The 12,224-nt window shown below is 37.2% G+C and overlaps 1 non-coding gene across 1 annotated transcript; it reads right to left on the bottom strand.

Annotated features, from left to right (window-relative positions):
• Positions 1-1,118: 1,118 nt before the first annotated feature.
• LOC112504653 lies at positions 1,119-1,225 on the bottom strand. Its single transcript, XR_003068237.1, has one exon. It is a non-coding gene; the product is annotated as a small nucleolar RNA R71 (small nucleolar RNA).
• Between the last annotated feature and the right edge of the window lie 10,999 nt (positions 1,226-12,224).

Raw genomic sequence — 12,224 nt, 5'->3', positions numbered from 1 at the left:
GATAGCTCATTGACCGGTGTGTGCTCTTGGGAGGCCGTCTGACATGATAGTTGATACTGTTACAGTTATATAAAATCATTTATTGATTTTATATAATTGTGACAGGAATGCTATGTCACCTTTTTGCTGAATCATTTGTTTAGTGTCTTAATCAACCTTTGCACCCTATGCTTATTTTTAAGACTGATATTTTTCTTAGTTGTTAATCAAATCACCCAATTTTAGATAAATCAAATCCCTTGTTTCGCCATCTGAAATTAGTTTTTATAAACTGGACTTTTGAAATAACTTTACAAGCTATCTCTGTGGGAACGATATTTGGTACTTTACCATTATTACTTGTTACGAAACGACAGTAGTTCAAGGTGTATACTTGCGCTGAGTTCTATTTTTGTGTTGAAATCTAAGGTTGAATAAACCGACGAGCAAGTTTTTGGCGCCTTGTCGGGGATAACACGCTAAAGTTTTTCTTTTTAAAAGTAAATTTTATAAAGGTTAGTTTTTCTACCATCTTTTGCGAACGCACCGTGCATGCCAATGCTGTCGCACGGTGAATTTTTTCCGCTTGATTCGGATATTGAACAAACTTTCAGACAACGAAGAAGAGTGCAAAGAGCTTTTCAAGCTTTAAACTCTGAAACAATGGCTGAAAATGTGATTATTGACGGAGAAGGTATAATTAGAAATGAACCAAATATTCCACATGAGGATGAGGCTCAAAACATCTTTCGTCTTGCAAATGCTAAAAATGGGTGGTATTATGGCATATGTTATTCCTAATTTAACTCAACTACACACAGGAATACGTAAGCCTACCATTGGTGCCACCCATTTTTCACTTAAACCATTGATGTTTCAAATGCTTCAAACAAACGACCAGTACGTTGGTTTATCTTCTGAAGATCCTCATTCTCATTTGTGTTCTTTTATGGAAATCATAGACTCTTTTCTCATTCCTGATGTTTCAAACGATGCTCTGAGACTAAAACTTTTTTCCATGTTCACTAACGGATCGAGCAAGAGCATGGTACAATTCTTTGTAATCAGACTCTGTGACTACATGGAATGAAATGGCAGAAAAGTTTTTGAAAAAGTATTTTCCACCCACGAGGAATGCCAAATCCAGAAATGAAATCTGTACTTTTAGACAACTGGATGATGAAGCAGTTCCTGATGCATGGGAAAGGTATAAAGAGCTGCTGAGAAAATGCCCTCACCATGGCATTCCGTACTGTATATATATCTATTTTATAACGGTTTAAATATCGTTGCTAGAAAAATGCTCGATGCTACTACAGGCGGAGCTTTCACAGCTTGTACCTATAATGAAGGTTTTGACATACTTGAAAAGATTTCCAATAACAACGGACAATGGTCTGACCCACGTGCAATGCCACTGAAGAAAACAGCTAGAATAAATGAGGTAGATGTTGTTTCAGCATTTAACAGCTCAGATCACTAAGCTAATTTCAAATTTAACATCTAGCCCACATGTACAATCTGATGCTAATACCTTTAATCCTAATGTTCAATCAGTACAATGCGTGTACTATGGTGAAGGTCACTCTTTTGAGCATTGTCCTGGAAATCCTGAGCATGTAAATTATGTCAACAAGACTGGACCATTTTTGCAGACTTATAATTCGGGATGGCGAAATCATCAAGATTTTTCGTGGCATAGTCTAGCTCTTAATCCACCAATGCAAAAGCCTCAAAGACAATCCAATTTTCAACCGCAAGGACAGTCCAATTTTCAACAACAAGGCCAATCTAATTTTCACTCGCAAACGCATCAAGGCAATCATAATAATCAACATGCTAATTTTCAAAATCATCATTCTTCTTTCCAAAGCAAGCCCAAACAACAAGCTGAATCATCTACTTCTTTGGAAGCAATGATGAAAGGTTTTATAACCTAAACTCAAGCTTTAATTAAAAATCTCAAAACTCAAATGGGACAAATGGCTTTGGAGATAAGAAAAAGACCAGTAGGTTCTCTACCTAGTGATACAAAGATACGTCAGAGAGAAGAAAAAGAGCATGTTAAGGTTGTTACTTTAAGGAGTGGAAAAAGTTATTTAGAAAATACCCAAAAAGAACAAAAAGAACCAAACAAAGCAGAGATTGAAAGGAAAAGTGTAGAACAAGAATCTATTACCTCTGTACCAGATTTTGTGACTACTATTCCTGTGAACCATTCAGAAAGTACTAGTGAGCCTCAACCTATAATCAGGCCCATAGACAGTACGGCCATACCAGAAAGATCAGATTTTCCAATGTTATTTTCTGATGAACCCAAGACAACTCAGACTCCCAAAGAAAATATTGTTGTGGATGTGTCACAATCTGGTGACAGTCCCACAATAGATGTCCAGACTAGTCCCATAATCCCTGTTAGTACTAAATCAAAACCAATTGTAAGACCAGTTTCGAAACCCATTCCAGCACCAACTTTTCAAAAGACTACGTCTCCTATTCCAGTCACTCCTTATATTTCTTATCCCCAACGATTAAGGAATCAAAAGGAAGAATTACAATTTAAAAAGTTTCTCGATGTTTTTAAACAATTGCACATAAACATACCCTTGGTTGAAGCTATTGAGCAGATGCCAAGTTATGCAAAGTTTTTAATAGAGATTTTGAGTAAAAAGAAAAAGTTGACTGAATATGAGACTGTAGCTCTGACTGAAGGTTGCAGTGCTTTGTTGTCCAGTAAAATTCCTCCTAAAATGAAAGATTGTGGAAGTTTTACAATCCCTTGTTCAATTGGAGGAAAAGAGATAGGAAAAGCTCTATGTGACTTAGGTGCTAGTATAAACCTGATGCCTTTATCTGTTTTCAATATCCTAGGCATAGGTGTAGCTAGACCTACAACCGTAACTCTGCAGTTAGCTGACAAGTCCATGGTCTATCCCCGAGGAAAGATTGAGGATGTCCTAGTTTAGGTTGATAAGTTTATTTTCCCAGCTGATTTTATCATCCTAGACTTTGAGGCCGACAAAGACATTCCCATCATTTTAGGGAGACCTTTCCTAGCTACTGGTAGAACCTTGATAGATGTACAGAAGGGAGAATTAACCATGAGAGTCCAAGACCAATAGGTGACTTTTAATGTTTTTAATTCCCTTAGGTACCCGAAAGAAAGATAAGAGTGTTCTGCTTTGAGTCTGATAGAAACTTGGTGTCAAGAAAAAAGTTTTGGGGAAATCTTAGGTTTATCTAAGACTGATAGTGATGAAGAAAAAGATTTCGAGGAATTAGAAATACCACAAGAATCTGCTGCTTTTGAAGTTTTAGAAACTGAGGATAGGAAGATCCTTGTTCCTTCCTTAGCTGTTGCCCCAAATTTAGAGTTAAAACAACTTCCCTCACATTTGAAGTATGTCTTTTTAGGAGATTCAGGGAAGTTACCGGTCATTATTTCATCATCATTAGAAGCTGACCAAGAAAAAAAGTTGGTTGACATGTTGAAACTTCATACCAAGGCCATAGGATAGACAATTGCTGACCTCAAGGGGATAAGTCCCACCATTTGTCAACATAAATTTATCTTGGATGACCAAAGTTTTACCTCCGTTAAGCCTCAAAGAAGGCTCAATCCTGTCATGAAGGAGGTTGTCAAAAAGGAGATTTTAAAATGGCTTGACGCTGGCATAATTTATCCTATTGCTAGTAGTACCTGTGTCAGTCCTGTGCAATGTGTACCCAAAAAGGGTGGAGTCACTGTTTTACCAAATGAGAAAAATGAACTTATACCTACTAGAACAGTAACTGGTTGGAGGATATGTATGGACTATAGAAGGCTTAATAAAGCCACTCAAAAAGAGTATTTTCCATTACCCTTCATAGACCAAATGTTGGATAGATTAGCAGGAAAAGAGTTTTATTGTTTCTTAGATGGCTACTCCGGTTACAATCAGATTTCCATAGCATCGGATGATCAGGAAAAGACTACTTTCACATGTCCCTATGGAACTTTCGCTTTTAGAAGAATGCATTTTGGACTTTGTAATGCCCCTGCCAATTTCCAAGGGTGTATGATGTCTATTTTCTCAAATATGTTAGAACACTCCATGGAAATTTTCATGGATGATTTTTCAGTATATGGGACATCATATGACCTGTGTTTCCAAAACCTTGAAAAAAGTCTTAAAAGATGTGAAGAAACAGATTTGGTTTTGAACTGGGAAAAGTGTCACTTTATGGTAAAAGAAGGCATAGTGTTAGGGCATTTAATTTCCAAAAGAGGCATTGAAGTTGATAAAGCAAAGTTAGAGGTAATTGAGAAGTTGCCTAAACCAACAACTGTCAAAGGGATCAGAAGTTTTCTTGGACATGCAGGTTTTTATAGGAGGTTCATTAAAGATTTTTCAAAAATATCAAAACCTCTTTGTTTATTATTACAGCATGACCATGTTTTCAATTTTAATGAAGATTGTAGAAAAGCTTTCAACATTTTAAAAGAAGCATTGGTCACTGCTCCTGTGGTAATAATACCTGATTGGTCCAAACCCTTTAAAATAATGATTGATGCTAGTGACTAGGCAGTTGGAGCAGTGTTGGGACAAAAGAAAGAAAAGATTTTTCATCATGTTCATTATGCAAGCAAAACTCTTAATGATGCTCAAATCAATTACACCACTACTGAAAAGGAATTATTAGCTGTGGTATTTGCTTTTGAAAAATTCAGATCATACTTGATGGGAACCAAAGTAATTGTTCATACAGATCATGCTGCCATCAAGTACCTTATTTCCAAAAAAAGATGCAAAGCCAAGGTTAATAAGGTGGGTCTTTCTTTTGCAAGAGTTTGATTTGGAGATCATTGATAGAAAAGGGGTGGATAATCAAGTGGCTGACCATCTGTCAAGATAAGAAAAAGAAGACAAATCAGTGCAAAGTGGAGACATCTGTGAAGTATTTCCAGATGAAAGAATTTTGGCTCTTAATCATATTACAGTGCCTTGGTTTGCTGATCTTGTTAATTACTTAGCTTGTGGGATTATTCCCAAGGAATTTAATAAGTATCAAAGAAAGAAGCTCATCTATGATTCAAAGAAATATATATGGGATGACCCTTTCTTGTTTAAAATTTGTGCAAATCAGGTGATTAGAAGATGCATCCCAAAAGAAGAAGTACCATCAGTTCTACAGCACTGCCATGCAGGACCTTGTGGAGGACATTTTGGAGAAAGTAGGACAGCAAACAAGGTTTTACAATCAGGATTCTACTGGCCTACTTTGCACAATGATGCTCAAAACTTTGTAAAAAGTTGCAATGAGTGTCAGAGGAGTGGAAATATCTCTAGAAGAAATGAAATGCCTTTAAACGGAATTCTAGAAATAGAATTATTTGTTGTTTGGGGTATAGAATTTATGGGACCTTTTCCTCTATCCAATAATTGTGCCTACATATTGGTAGTTGTGGACTATGTGTCCAAATGGGTGGAAGCCATGGCTTGCCATTCCAATGATGCCAAAACAGTCGTTAAGTTTTTACAAAAGCACGTATTCACTAGATTTGGTACACCTCGTGTCTTAATTAGTGATGAAGGCACTCACTTCATAAACAACATGTTAGAAGAAGTTCTTGATAAGTATGACATCAAGCATAGGGTAGAAACTGCCTACCATCCTCAGACAAACCGATTAGCTGAATTGTCAAATAGGGAGATAAAAGGGATTTTGGCCAAAGTAGTCAAGGCACATAGAAAGGATTGGGCCTCTAAGTTAGATGATGCTTTATGGGACTATCGGACTGCTTACAAAACCCCTATTGGTATGTCTCCCTATAAATTGGTCTTTGGAAAAGCTTGTCATTTACCTGTGGAATTAGAGCACAAAGCCTATTGGGCCATTAAGAAACTCAACATGAGTTTAGACGAGGCCGGAAGAAAAAGGACTTTGCAACTTTGTGAACTGGAAGAGCATAGGAATTTTTCCTATGAAAATGCTAAGCTATACAAAGAAAATACAAAAAGATGGCATCATAAAAAGATCCTTCTAAAAGAGTTCACAGAAGGCCAAAAAGTCCTATTGTTCAATTCAAGATTAAAGTTATTTTCGGGAAAACTGAATTCCCGATGGACCGGACCTTTTGTTGTTGCCAAGGTATACCCCTACGGAGTTATTGACCTGATAGATCTGGAGAGGGGTACTACTTTCAAAGTAAATGGACAAAGAGTAAAACATTTCTTTGAGTCCATGATTGTTACGCAACCTATTGAGGTTATTTTACTAAAATAATAATTCATTGTGAATATTTAGTTTATATATATATATATATATATATATAAGTTATTATTTTTATTTTATTTTGCATTGTTCATTTTAAATTTTTAGATTAAGCTTTTATTTTATTTTTCATCATTTTCTAGAATAATTATCTATTTCTTTTATAAATATATATTTAGTTCGTTAGAATATTTAAAATTTGATTTTGTTTTAATTTGTGGGTTGGAATTTAATTTCATATAGATGGCCCAAGTTAGTTTGAGTTAACTAACCAGGCCGGCAAAGAAAAAGAATCGCCCTTTGTTTTTTTTAATAGGCCGAGAGGAGGGAGGCCCAAAGGCAAAGTCCGCGTCTAGAAAGCCCAGGATGGAAGATTTACCTGGTACACCCCAAATCATTATCCCACGCAAAAGAAGCCCAAAATTCAAAGCCTGCTTGGTAAGGCCTGTCAACATCCCACGCTTTTGTACCAGGCAACAACCGGCGATTATCTCTTCATCTTCAAACTCTCAAATCACCATAACCGTTCCTTCGTGAACGAAGCAACCGTCAGCCATATCTCATCAAAGAAAAATTCTCAAGAAGGAAAGCACTTCATTGAACTGGCATTGTTAAGGAAGGTACGATTGCTGACTACTCCCCATCATACCTGGATAACTGTCATTCATCTAGGAAAGATTTGAAATTTTCGAAACCAAAAGCTTGGAGTCTAAGTTTAGAGGCTTTAAAAACCTCCTAATCACTGTTCATACACCACTCGGGTTCATTGCAAACCACTGTTCACAGCCATTGTTCTTCTTTGCTCCAAGAACCATTAACAGTCCCCTGTTCCCCTCTATATGGCCATTCTCAAATCTCGAGCAAGAAGAAGAGAGGGAGAATCAGATTCCATGCCCCCTGTAAATAGCAATGATCAGTCTAGTGAAAGTGAGGAGGAACCAATAGATGCAATTCCTTTGAGGCAGGTTCCTTTTGCTAAAAACCAATCTTCTCCTCAAGCTCGAATTCAACCCCAAAGAGTTGTGAAGACTGAGCCACAGCCACTGCCACAACCACAATACCAAGTTGGCCCTAGAATGACCAGAAGCAGAGCAAAAGGTCTGGCCACTTTCAAGCCCATTAAGCAGAAGAAGGGCATTGTGATCAATTTATCTGATGATAGTGATTCACCACCAGAGATGCATGGTGTTCAGGGCAGTACAAGTAGACCAACACAAGAGGATTCAACCTATTTAAATGTACTGGCTGATGCAGCAACTCAAGTGAGTACTCAGAGCATACCTCTAAGCATCACAGAGAGGCTCCAAACAGGTTTGAGAATTACTAGACCTTTAACTATGGATTTGTTGTCTAGCTTTCCTATTTATCCTCAAGCCAGTGTGGGCTTTATATTGAGGAAATCTATGGATGAGGCCATTGCTGCCTCCAATGAAATTTTGGGGCTAAGGATAACAACTTGTGCCCCTGCTATTGCCATGATCCAAACTCAGCCTTTTATGGCTGCCCAATCACCTAAAAAGGGAAATTCATCCCTTAAGCATTCTGTTAGTGTTGCTTTGGCAGGCATGGATAGGATGATTAGAGAGGAACCAGAGTGTGATCCATCTTCTGCCCAACCACCTGTTACCACCATCCATGCACCCACTATCACTAGAGACATATCCATTGAATTCAATTGCATGGACTCACCACATTTTACATCTATTCCTATTTCATCTACACTGTTGAACCTACCATATTTGACCATCCAACTACATCCCAAACAGTTTCTAAGACTGCCCTTATTGAACAAATCACTACCAGCCTAATACCTTCACCAATCCAAACCACAAACACACCATCTACACCTACTAAATCTGTTATCCCTTTGCCACCTACTATGTCCATCCAAGAACTAGACTTTGTCTTAGGTCTCTCATCCACTAATCCTAGCCTTACACCCTTTGAACACAATGAAGACCCTTCTGACCCACAAAACACCCCCGTCACTCAAACACCACCACCCTCACCCCATTCCACTCAACCATTCATACCTAGTCCAAACCAACCCACTACCCCTATACACTCTGGGACCCATGACTATTATGAGGGTGCACATTTTGCTCACCATAGCCCTGAGCATAGCAGCCCACATGTCGATCAAGAAAGGGAGGAGGTTGATACAGGTGCAAGTCTGAGAAAGAAAGTGTCAAGGAAGAGGAGAATGAGCAGAGTTGAAACTAGGAGTTCAAAGAGAAGGAGAGAGGACAGTGATAGATCAGAGGCTAAGGAAAGGGAATCAAGAAGAAGAAAGAGGCCAGAGCAACAATTTGAGGAAGGGCCAGGTATCTTTTTGAAACCCAAGCACTTGTTTAGCACACCCTTAGCAAGAAAAACTTACTTGCAATTTTCTAAGAAAGTAGGGGTGGTGCAAAAGGGTTTTTCAGAACACCTGTTATTGGCCAATCCTTCCATCAAGGCCACAATAGATTCTTTGGGTTGGGAAATTCTATGTGATACACCTAACCAATACAATCTTAGTTGGGTTAGGGAGTTTTACACTGAGGTAGCAGTCACTGATGGGGTAGACCTAAGAGTAAGAAAGACCCATGTCTCCTATTCACCCAGTGCCATAAATGACCTACTAGAGCTCATACCACCTTCATACTATGAGCTAGATAGGTTGACAGATGGGTGCTCTGATGAGGAGTTTGATTTGATTTTAGCTAGGATAGCCAAGGAAGGGGCTGTTTGGAGTTTCAAGGGAAGGGCTAGGCTTCTAAAAACCCAGTATTTGATGCCTGAAGCCAATCTATGGTTTTATTTCATGAGGCACACCATTCACCTTACTAGCCATGACACCAATTTGTGCTTAGAAATAGTCTTGATCCTCTACTGTATCCTAGAGGCTAGGCCATTTGATGTTGGGAGGATGATATGCTCCAACATTAAGGCATGTGTGGAGAGGACAAATGGCCAGTAGCTCTATCATTCCTTGATACATAGGCTAATGCAAAAGGCCAAAGTCCTAGCCTTGCCCAAAGATGTTATATCTATGAAGAAGACATCCATAGATAAAAATAATTTGGATAGATTGATGAGGGTAAATGCCAAGGTACAGCTAGATGCACCAACTTCTTCCATGGCAGCTCTAAAGGCTGAATTGTTGAAGGCCATGGAGGATCACACCAACACCCTGAAGAGGACAATAGTGAAGAAACACCACAAACTGATGAAGAGGGTGGATGACTTGAAGAAAGAAGTAGATATTTTGAAGAATGAGAGAATGCAGTGGGCTGAATACAAGATACAGAAGGAAAGGATGCTCAGAGCTGCTTCCAAGCATGGAAAATCACAAAGTGCAGTCAAGCTCCCACCTCCACCTAAGTCCATCCTCTTGCAGCATTCTGATTCTCCTACTCAGTCTGAGTAGGACAGGTTCCACCTCTTCTTCATTCTTTGAATATATTTTCTAAGCTATGCTAATCATTTAGCTAAGTTTAATGTTTATTTGTTGTTTTGCCATTTATAAGCATTTGCTATTTTGCTGTTTTTATATAAAGCTTGCTGTTGGCATGATCTTTTGGCTAAGTTTAAGTTCTTGATTTGCATTAGCTAGCTTCTGTTTTGCTTTGCTGCCTTGATAAAGTTAACTAAATTTAGTGCATATTTGTTTTTCCATTTAGAATATGTTGTTTTAACTTAGATGTTTTTAGGCCTAGTTTATTGCTTGATTTTGTTGTTTTCATTATTTCTTTGTTGTCTTAATTCTCATACAGTCCTAGCTATGCAATTTCCTTGACTATTTGTTTACTGTTTTAATCTTAGTAGTATGTTTCCTTGCTTTGCTGTTTTTAGGCATCATCTAAGTTTTAATTTGATGTTTAAATGCATAGGCTATCTGTTGTTTTCAATTTGTTGTTTTTAGGTATAATTTTAAGTTTTGATTAATCTTTTTGTTGTCCTAAATCATCTAAGGCATGTTTTGCTTGTCTTATGATGATTCTGTTTTCTCTTTGCCTCAATTGAGGAAAATTGCTACTTTTCAGATTAATGTTTCCTTTGCTCTGTATTTACTGTTTTATGGTGCCATTTTAGTTCAACCCTGTTGTTTTAGTTTTTTATGAAGCATGTTTTTAGCTAACTAGGATTGTTAATTTTGTTTTTGTTGTTTCAAGTGTTATACAGTCCTAACCATGCCTTTTCTTTGCTATTTTCATCAAGTCTTATCTCATTCATGCTTAACAGTCCATGTTCACTTAGGCTTGTCATTTGCTGTTTTAATCTTAGTAGTATGTCCTATTTATCTCATTTGAGATGTTTTGTTGTTTTAACCATTATGGTCATACTTTTCATGTTGTTGTGCCATGTTTATCTTGGATCTTAATTCTGCTGTTTCTTAAAGGTTGATCATGTTGTTTGGTTGCTTTATGCATGGCTGCTATGACTGTTTTGAGGGAGAGCCAAGCTTAATGCACTCAATTTAACCTCCATGAGTTATGATAAGACCAATACAGGCTGAGTCATATGAAGACAATGGCAATCCCATTGTCTGGTTCTAGGTGGTCCATTTCATGGTAGAACAATGACAATCCCATTGTTTAGTTTCATATTACCATGTTGTTTGGTAATACAGTCCTCTGGTTGACTGTTTTATTGATTTGAAGCTCAACTTTGGTACCACATCCTTACTCTAGAGTCAATTTGACTAAGAGTTGGATGGTTGGTTTTGTCTAAATCCTTCATTTGAGTCTTTGAGTCCTTTTATTTTCACAGGATGATCAAGTCACACTTGTGACTTCTCATCTTTGCTTTTTGTTTCAATTATTTTTGAGTCTTTTTGCTTTTAAAGATAGTCAATTACACTTGTATTGCTCATCTTTGCTTTTCTGTTTCAATTTAGGATTTTGGGCACTGATTTTAAGTAGCATATTTTCTTTTAGCCATATATGCACAAAAAATATAATAAATAATGAATTTGTTGTACAAATGTTTGAACTTGATGCCATAGCCACAATAATTCAAAGCTTAAACCATCTTTGTCTTAAATTGAGCCTCTAGAACTAGCCAACCATTTCCAAAGCTTGAACTTGATTCAATTGGGCCTTCATTTCAATTTGGCCAAATTTGTAGCCTTGATACACTCATAATGAGGACATTGTTTCCCTTAAGTTTGGGGGAGGGTCTTAAAAGTACCAAACACTTTATAGAGTTCATGAAACATATGCACTAAGACCAAAAGACAAACAAAGAAACAAAGTTTCATGTCTTGTGCATACAAAAGAGTGTCAAAGTACACCAGAATATTTGAAAAGGACCAAAGTGTCCAAAATACCTCAATATGAGATGCATAGCAGAAAAATTATGCTATGGAGTGAAAAAGTGAGATGAGGTAAAAGGCATGCATTGAAAAGAAAAAGCCAAATGCAAGAACCCAATTCAAAGTCCCAAATTATCTGTTGAATCTAGTATAGCAAAAGAAATGTAGGCTAGCTTATGGTTTGGCAATATGAAAGATTTAAGTTTGGGGGAGCTAGGTTTATGAAGGGCTATAGATATCAAGCATCAAGTCAGGAGTATAACACCTTCATTCTAAAATTTTCAAAAATATGCATACTTTGGCTATTGAATACTTATGCTCAATTTTATTTTATTTAGTTTATTAGAAATTTGAGTCTTTTAATTTGTCATTTTCTGTTGTTTGGGGACAAACAACAATTCAAGTTTGGGGGTGTGATAAGTGTTAATTTATTTGTTGGACCTTAAACAACAATTCAAGTTTCTGAATGAACTCTAAGACGATTAAAGTGCAGCGGAAACAATAATAAGAACATAACAGAGTAAATAAATCAAGAACACACAGTCAAGATGAGAAAGAAGATAAACACAGGAGAATTGCTTCAAAGGTTTTTCAATTGATTCAACTGAAAAATTAGATGATTACAATTCAGGAAGCACACTGATTACAAAGGCCTTAGCCGCTATTTATACTAGTTCCTAACGACCTTACT

This window comes from Cynara cardunculus, unplaced genomic scaffold (assembly GCF_001531365.2).
Source record: "Cynara cardunculus var. scolymus isolate 2C unplaced genomic scaffold, CcrdV1 Un_Scaffold_6383, whole genome shotgun sequence".
NCBI lineage: Eukaryota > Viridiplantae > Streptophyta > Magnoliopsida > Asterales > Asteraceae > Cynara > Cynara cardunculus.
This window is presented reverse-complemented; position numbering and strand designations above follow the sequence as displayed.